At 59.6% G+C, this 8,736-nt stretch overlaps 1 protein-coding gene across 2 annotated transcripts in view; it reads left to right on the top strand.

Moving 5' to 3' along the window:
• Window positions 1-242: 242 nt before the first annotated feature.
• LOC146829706 (neuroligin-3) overlaps window positions 243-8,736 on the top strand; it is a 1,048,059-nt gene continuing 1,039,565 nt past the window's right edge. For both annotated transcript variants that reach the window (XM_085608418.1, XM_085608416.1), the window contains exon 1: window positions 243-622. The gene's annotated coding sequence lies outside the window, so the exon portion shown is untranslated. The remainder of the gene's footprint in view (window positions 623-8,736) is intronic.

Raw genomic sequence — 8,736 nt, 5'->3', positions numbered from 1 at the left:
CGCTGAAATCAGCCCAGGTACCGGTGGAAGTAGCGGGACATTTGTGGTGAGACAATTTTGGGGTATTATTTGTTTTTTTCTCTCGGGGGCCTCCCTTGCAGTTTTGGCAGTTAAACTGTTTTCTTGCAGTTTGAAAATGGTGGTTCAAGTAGCGAGTAGCACGCGCGCACCCACCTGCATATTTCAGTCGTGCAGAGACATTTTCTTGATGACTTCGTTGCGAAGCAGTCTGGAATGCTGCTGTTGGACGCTTTGCAGCATGAAAGCGCCGTGAGCCACCCGGCGAGCATCATCGCAGCGTGCTGCCATCTTGTGTTTGGTGGCAGCACTCTACAACCTTCGTGGCATCTTGAGCCTTTCGCCGCTTTTCTTCAGCCGGCCAACAGTCAGTGATGGCGATGAAAGTGATCCGAGGGATGTCGAATGGAGGTTTAGGCAAGGCAAGCAGCCGCACTGCGAGTGCTCGAGAGCATGCATTAGTCTTGACGAGAAGCTACTTGAGCCAACATATGTTGACTTCCAAGTAATGGTCCTCTTGGATCAAGTGAAGTTTCCCAAATATGCTGAGATCATTCATTTAACACTTTCGGATGGTACGAGGAGGAGTGGACAAGTTCTGGAGGTCAGAGGCTCAAAAGCTTTCTTGTTAGGCTGGCATTGCATCTTACATCTTTTTCTGCATGTTGACATTGAACAATTCATGTCCGACTTGGGATTGTTTTTGTTTTGTATGCCCATTTCGTTACGCTGGGTGGGTGTTTTCACCCTTACAGGAGGGTGGATGTATAGTTCTTTATAGGTGGTTTTGGCCTGTTTCTTATGTCAGTATCCCTTTCTTGAGGGATGGGAATGGGGTTTAGTCCAACTTCCATGCTGTAAGCCACTTTTCCCTTTCACTAGGGGTGGTTTAAGGGTTGTCCCATTTAACACAATGTAGTCATGTTCCTAATGTGTGTAAGTCACCCTGTGCTGCAAGGTAGTCATGTAGTGTGAGTCACCATGTGCTTCACTTTTGTTTGTTGTGTTAATGGGTGTTAGTTCCATTCCACGCAGTTAGTTTTTAATGTAAAAAAAGTGTTTTTACCCTTACATGAGGGAGGTTTTGATAAGTCATTTTACCCTGTCTAGAGGGGATGACTTAATGGGTGTCAGTCCACAGTTGCGTTATGGCTCACTGTCCCATTTTCGCATCCTTTGTCCCTTCCATGAGGGGTGGTGAGTTAGGTTGCAGTCCCTTCTTTACAGTTTGTGTGGTTATGTTCCTAGTATAAGGAAACTACTCATGGGTGCAGTCCACCCATAGTGTTAGAGTTCTGGGGTTGCGTTACTCTCATGTTTCTTTTCACAGTGTTTGAGTTCTCGGAGTGTGTTTCTCCCGTGTTTTTCATGTGGTGTTATCTCACATTGTGTCAGTGAGCATAACGTTCTCTATATTTTCAGTTTGTTTTAATATTAAAGTAGGAGGATGTGTGAGATTTTGTGTGTATTTTTTCATTCTTCTTTCCTCCTTTGTTTAGTCTTTGTTTCCTCTTGTGATGATGTCTTTACCATTCATCCCTGGATTATGGACTGTTGACTTCTTTTGTACATTGTTGTGTATAGTTGTTTTTATTTTTGTATGGTTTAATTATTTTTCAAATTTAAAGGGAGAAGATATGTAGTATTTTTCTGTTGTGTTTACAGTGTTCCCTGTTACCTGGTTCCTTGCTGCTCAGCCAGTGTGAGTGGTCTGTGTGGAATGTTGGTGTGATGGACATGAGTGGAATGCTCGGGTGCCTGTGTGAGTGTTGATAGTTGAAGATGGGCTGAGCAGCAGAGAGGCTGCTCCTAGTGTGGCTGCTACCGCTGATGTTATGGACTTAATAAATAATTTACAAAGACACTACTCAGATATGTCTACTACTTCACCTCTACGCATGGAACTTCATCACTACACACTCCTTCACCGCCACCCCCCACTACCCACCTAGTGTGAGAGTAGGGAGGGTGGCAGCCATAGGATCTTCGCAACACAACCTACACTGCTGCTCCTGGCTCTTTTATTATAGTTCCATATGTGTAAACTGAAGAGTCGGTGGTATTGTACATAGGGAAAGGCGCCCAATGGGTATATCCACCAGGTATCTATCGATCTAACTATTTAGGTACATTGCTAACAGGTGGGGAGGACCACCTACCTCCCCAAATCCTGCGGCCTAAGCTGCAACTCTAGTACTTAGATTCCCTAGCACATGTTCAAAGTGAATCGTACAGAGAAATGACAGCAGTAGCAGTAGCAGTAGTAGGTTAATGCAAATATAAACAGAAATCACAGTCGAAGCTTGATTCTTTTATTTTCTTTTGTAGTCTCTTCAGATTCGTGAGCCAACACGTGTTTCGTCGCTTCCGATTTTGTATATACATGTGACTTTTTCAAGCCTAAGTAGAAACATAGAATGCATTCACTAATGCTGTATAGTCCGCTCCTGTACATCTTTTATACAATTCTATAAAGAATCCTCCACCGTGAAGCATCCACAGATTTGGTCATCTTCCTCATAGTATATCATGGTCATGCAAATTCAAACCATGAACTTAATTCCATTACACCGTAACACGTGAATACACAACAAGAAGGTCTGGTGCACATATGATACCAAAGGTCCAATTACACACTACTATGTGTTGTGTGGTACTTAAACTCTAATGTGGAGCTATCGCACCTTGCTGCTTGCACTAATGATTAAAAATGTCAACTCCAAACAAAACCAAAAACATCACCCATGAGTGCCAAACCACACCCATAACTAAAACCATGCACAAGTAGCACAAACCTTGACTGTCTTAAGGTTCACTTTCTACATGTGCAATGAAAAAAGAAAAGAGAAAAGAAAAGAAAAGATTCATGAGCATCCCTACTCCGAGTCCCTTTGGTTAAATACTCAAACACTGTAAATATTCAATGAGCCAGAATTGTACATACTTGACATGTGGTGATACTTCCAACCCACAAGGTCCTTCGGCGCGGGGAAACGTTTTTGTTAAAGTTCACAATCTGTATGCTCGCTTCCTCTGCAGTGTAGTTCGAGTCACTATAAGACAATAATCACACATAACCAATTTTAATCATGTGTCGCCATATGCTCGTTATCTAATAACCACATTCACAGTCTATTTCAAATGTCAGCTGTATATCCGTAGTTCCCAATCACTTATATCAATTATTTCCAAAATGTCAGCACTCCATCCATCTTTCGTTCCATGTTCGTTTTTATCTTCACGCCATATACTTCACATATGTGAGCCCTATGTCGACAGGGTTGGAACTTATGTTGTGTGAACTCTCCTGGTCGTTTAGCTAGCATCAGAGTGCATTCTGGGACTCATAGTTTTGCTTTTCACTTCATTACTATCCGCTAGGGCTGAGCGGAATTTGCGGAATGCCTCTTCGCGGAATTTTGAAAAAAATTGTGGAAAACGAGCGCACAACCTGAGGGACCGTGTGCCCGGGACTGGGGTCCCTCGTGCATGGGCAGGCTCCCCGATCTCCCCGGCCTGGCTGCGTTGAGAAGCAGGGACCGGCCCCGGGGCTCCTGATTTTTGGTCAGGGCCTGGGATCCCACGTCCTGCGGCCTGCCAAGTGTCCATCTGCCCGGGACAAGAGACCCTGGTGCAGAGCCCCGGAGCCCTGCAAGGTCAGGCGGGAGCCCTACCGCTATGGCTCGGTGTGGGCAGCTGGGAGTCCTTTCGGTCCCGGCCATCTGGTCGCACCTTTCCCTCGGCCATCTGATCGCACACAATGCTTTCCAATGGGGCGACCAGATGGCCGGGCCAGACTGGAAGTCCCGATGAGGGCTCATTTGACTCCCGGATCCCAGTCAGGGCTCCAGGAGGTCGGGCGCATTCGCGCCTAGGATCCCCTCCATCACTCGGAGCGCGAGGGTTACAAGAAAGGTAGGTAGCCTTCCTCCGGATTAGTAGGGGCAGGGTATGCCGGGACAGGCGGTTCTCAGGCGGGGACCAGATGGGCCAAGCCCGGACGACACTTCCCCAGGGCGTCCGGTGCTCCCTCCTCCAGCCCGCGGCGAGGCAAAGTGCCCAGGACGGGCTCCATGGGTCCCCCGGGCGTCCGGGAGCTCCGCCGGGCCTCCCATGCCTGAGGCCCAGCATGGGGTCTACGAGCCCCCCCCCCCCGAGGCCTGCAGCCCCAAAGCCCTACAGCCCTGGAGCCCTTCAGCTCGGAGCCCTGGAGCCCTGCAGGCCCAGAGCCCTGCAGCCCCGGAGCCCTGCAGCCCTGGATCCCTGCAGCCCCGGAGCCCTGGAGCCCTGCAGCCCCCGAGCCCTGCAGCCCTGGAGCCCTGCAGCCCCGGAGCCCTGCAGCCCTGGAGCTCTGCAGCCCCAGAGCCCTGCAGCCACGGAGCCCTGCGTGGGAAGGCGGGAACCCTAGCGCGAAGGCTCGGGGTTGGACAGATGGGAGTCCTTTCAGTCCCGGCCATCTGGTCGCACCTCTCCCCTCGGCCATCTGGTCGCGCGCAATGCTTTCCGATGGGGCGACCAGATGGCCGGGTCAGCCAGGAAGTCCCGATGAGGGCTCATTTGACTCCCCGATCCCAGTCAGGGCTCCAGGAGGTCGGGCGCATCCGCGCCTAGGATCCCCTCCGTCACTCGGAGCGCGAGGGTTACAAGAAAGGTGGGTAGCCTTCCTCCGGATTAGTAGGGGCAGGGTATGCCGGGACACCCCTCCTGGGGATGGCGGTTCTCAGGCGGGGACCAGATGGGCCAAGCCCGGACGACACTTCCCCGGGGCGTCCAGTGCTCCCTCCTCCAGCCCGCGGCGAGGCAAAGTGCCCAGGACGGGATCCATGGGTCCCCCGGGCGTCCGGGCCCCGGGAGCTCCGCCGGGCCTCCCATGCCTGAGGCCCAGCGTGGGGTCTACGAGCCCCCCCCCGAGGCCTGCAGCCCCAAAGCCCTGCAGCCCTGGAGCCCTTCAGCCCGGAGCCCTGGAGCCCTGCAGGCCCGGAGCCCTGCAGGCCCGGAGCCCTGCAGCCCCGGAGCCCTGCAACCCTGGAGCCCTGCAGCCCCGGAGCCCTGCAGCCCCGGAGCCCTGCAGGCCTGGAGCCCTGCAGCCCCGGAGCCCTGCAGCCCCGGAGCCCTGCTGCCCTGGAGCCCTGCAGCCCCGGAGCCCTGCAGCCACGGAGCCCTGTATGGGCAGGCGGGAACCCTAGCGCGAAGGCTCGGGGTTGGACAGATGGGAGTCCTTTCAGTCCCGGCCATCTGGTTGCACCTCTCCCCTCGGCCATCAGGTCACGCGCAATGCTTTCCAATGGGGCAACCAGATGGCCGGGCCAGCCTGGAAGTCCCGATGAGGGCTCATTTGACTCCCGGATCCCAGTCAGGGCTCCAGGAGGTCGGGCGCATCCGCGCCTAGGATCCCCTCCGTCACTTGGAGCACGAGGGTTACAAGAAAGGTGGGTAGCCTTCCTTCGGATTAGTAGGGGCAGGGTATGCCGGAACAACCCTCCGGGGCTGGTGGTTCTTTGCCGCTGACCAGATGGGCTATGCCCGGGCTACATCCTCCCAGGCGTCCGGGGCTCCCTCCTCCGGCCCGCAGCGTGGCAAAGTGTCCAGGGACGGGCTCCACGGGTCCCGGGCAGTCCGCCCCCCAGGGCGCCCGGGCCCGAGAGCTCCGTCAGTCCTCCCCGTGCCTGAGGCCCAGCCTCTGTCCCCGAGCCCCCCCCGGGTAGCAGAGCTCACCGAGCCCTTGGATCAGGCGGGAGCCCTACCGCTATGGCCCGGCTCTGGGCAGGCAGACGGGAGTCCTTTCAGTTGCCGGCCATCTGGTCGCTCCTTTCCCCTCGGCCATCTGGTCGCGCGCAATGCTTTCCAATGGGGCGACCAGATGGCCGGGCCGGCCCGGTAGTCCCGATGAGGGTCCATTCGCTCCCGGATCCCAGCCAGGGCTCCAGGAGGTCGGGCGCGTCCGCGCCTAGGGTCCCCTCCATCACTCGGAGCGCGCGGGTTACAAGAAAGGGGGGTAGCCTTCCTCCGGATTAGTAGGGACAGGGTGTGCCTGAAGACCCCTCCGGGGCTGGCGGTTCTTTGCCGGCGACCAGATGGGCTACGCCCGGGCAACATCCTCCCAGGCGTCCGGGGCTTCCCTCCTCCGGCCCGCGGCGTGGCAAAGTGCCCAGGGACGGGCTCCACGGGTCCCGGGAAGTCCTCCCCCTGTGGCGCCCGGGCCCGAGAGCTCCGTCGGTCCTCCCCGTGCCTGAGGCCCAGCCGCTGTCCCCGAGCCCCCCCGGGAAGCAGAGCCCACCGAGCCCTTGGATCAGGCGGGATCCCTACCGCTATGGCCCGGCTCTGGGCGGGCAGACGGGAGTCCTTTCAGTTGCCGACCATCTGGTCGCTCCTTTCCCCTCGGGCCATCTGGTCACGTGCAATGCTTTCCTATAAGGGGGGCCAGATGGCTGGGCTGGCCTGGAAGTCCCGATGAGGGTCCATTCACCTCCCGTATCTCAACCAGGGCTCCAGGAGGCCGGGCGCGTTCGTCCCAAGGGTCCCCTCCGTCACTCGGAGCGCGCAGGTTTCAAGAAAGGGGGGTAGCCTTCCTCCGGATTACTAGGGACAGGGTACTCTGGGACCCTTCTTGGTCCTCAGCCGGCAGCTGGACGGGCCCGGATGCTGCCCTGGTTCTGTCCCGGGGCCTGCCGCGTGGCAGGGTGCCCGGTACAAGGGGTCCGGAGGGTCCAGGGAGGCTTCCCCTGCGCCTGTGGTCCTGGGAGCCCTGGCTGGGTCCAGGGGCCCGGCCAGGCCCCGGGTCAGGGGCTCTGGCCCCGGGCCGCGTCCCCCGGCCTGCGGCACTCCCAAAGGCCCGGGACGGGCTTCCGTTGTGTCTGGGGAGCCTCCCCTTGCTCGTCTGGGTTCAGGAGTTCCGTCCAGGCCCCTGGGGGCCCCGGGGAGGGCGGCCTCCCCGCCCTGGTCTCCGTCATGGGTCCTGCCGCGTGGCAGGGTGCCAGGGGCGGGGTCCGGAGGGCCCGAGGAGGCTTCCCCTGCGCCTGCGGGCCTGGGGGCCCCGGGTGGGTCCAGGGGCCCGGCCGGGCCCCCGGGTCAGGGTCTCCAGCCCCGGGCCCCGTCCCCCGGCCGGCGGCACTCCCAAAGGCCCGGGACGGGCTTCCGTTGTGTCCGGGGAGCCTCCCCTCGCTCTTCTGGGTTCAGGAGTTCCATCCGGGCCCCTGGGGGCCCCGGGGAGGGCGGCCTCCCCGCCCCGGGCTCCGTCATGGGTCCTGCCGCGTGGCAGGGTGCCCGGGGCAGGGTCCGGAGGGCCCGGGGATGCTTCCCCTGCGCCTGTGGGCCTGGGGGCCCTGGCTGGGTCCAGGGGCCCGGCCAGGCCCCGGGTCGGGGTCTCCGTCCCGGGCCCCGTCCCCCGGCCTGCAGCACTCCCAAAGGCGGGGGTTCCGTTGTGTCCGGCAAGCCTCCCCTCGCTCGTCTGGGTTCAGAAGCTCCGGCCGGGCCCCTGGGGGCCCCGGGGAGGGTGCCCTCCCCCCCGCCCCGGGCTCCGTCCTGGGTCCTGCCGCGTGGCAGGGTGCCCGGGGCGGTGTCCCGAGGGCCCGGGGATGCTTCCCCTGCCCTTTCCCCTTTCCCCTCGACCATCTGGTCGCGCCTGTCCCCTCGCCCATCTGGTCGCGCACGTCCCTTCGGCCATCTGGTTGCGCACAATGCTTTCCAATGGGGCGACCAGATGGCTGAGCTTGCCTGGAAGTCTCGATGAGGGTCCATTTGCCTCCCGGATCCCAGCGAGGGCTCCAGGAGGTCAGGTACATTCGCGCCTTGGGTCCCCTCTGTCACCTCGTGCGCACGGATTACAAGAAAGGGGGGTAATTTTCCTCCGGATTATTAGGGAGAGGGTCAGTCGGACCTCCATGAGGTTTGGCGATTCTGAATCAGGGGAAGGCAGACCCGGGGCCCGCCCGCAGGGGCCCCCAGGGGCCCGGGTACGCTCCTGCCTCTCAGCCCCTTCCCGATAGTCCTTTCTCTCCGAGTTTTCTGGGTCAGAGCCCCTTGAGGTCCGTGGATCCCGAGACAGGGGAACGCAGCTCCCCGGCCCGCCCGAAGCGGGGCCCCCAGGGGCCCGGGTATGCACACCTGCCTCTCGGCCCCCTTCCCGATGGTCCTTTTTCTCCGAGTTTGCTGGGTCAGAGCTCCATGAGGTCCGGCGATCCAGAGACAGGGGAAGGCAGACCCGGGGCCCGCCCGCTGGGGCCCCCAGGGGCCCGGGTACGCTCCTGCCTCTCAGCCCCTTCCCGTTGGTCCTATCTTCGCCAGGTTTGCTGGGTCAGACCTCCGGGAGGTCCGGCGATCCCGAGACGGGGGAAGGCAGACCCGCGGCCCGCCTGCCAGGGCCCCCAGGGGCCCGTGTACGCTACTGCCTCTCAGCCCCTTCCCGATGGTCCTTTTTTCGCCGGGTTTGCTGGGTCAGACTTCCGTGAGGTCCGGCGATCGCGAGACGGGGAAGGCAGCGCCCGGGCCCGCCCGCCCGGGCACCCAGGGGCCCGGGTATGCACCTGCCTCTCAGCCCCTTCCCGATGGTCCTTTTTTCTCCGGGTTTGCTGGGTCAGACCTCCGTGAGGTCCGGCGACTGCGAGACGGGGAAGGCAGCGCCCGGGCCCGCACGCCGGGGGCCCGGGTGCGCGCCTGCCTCCCGGCCCCTCTCGATGGGCCCTCCCTTTGAGCCCGCTCACCCCGGGAGCAGGCAGGGAT

This window comes from Triturus cristatus, chromosome 5_2 (assembly GCF_964204655.1).
Source record: "Triturus cristatus chromosome 5_2, aTriCri1.1, whole genome shotgun sequence".
Classification (NCBI taxonomy): Eukaryota; Metazoa; Chordata; class Amphibia; order Caudata; family Salamandridae; genus Triturus; species Triturus cristatus.
Note: the sequence above shows the minus strand (reverse complement) of the source record. Positions and strands in the feature narration are given on the sequence as shown.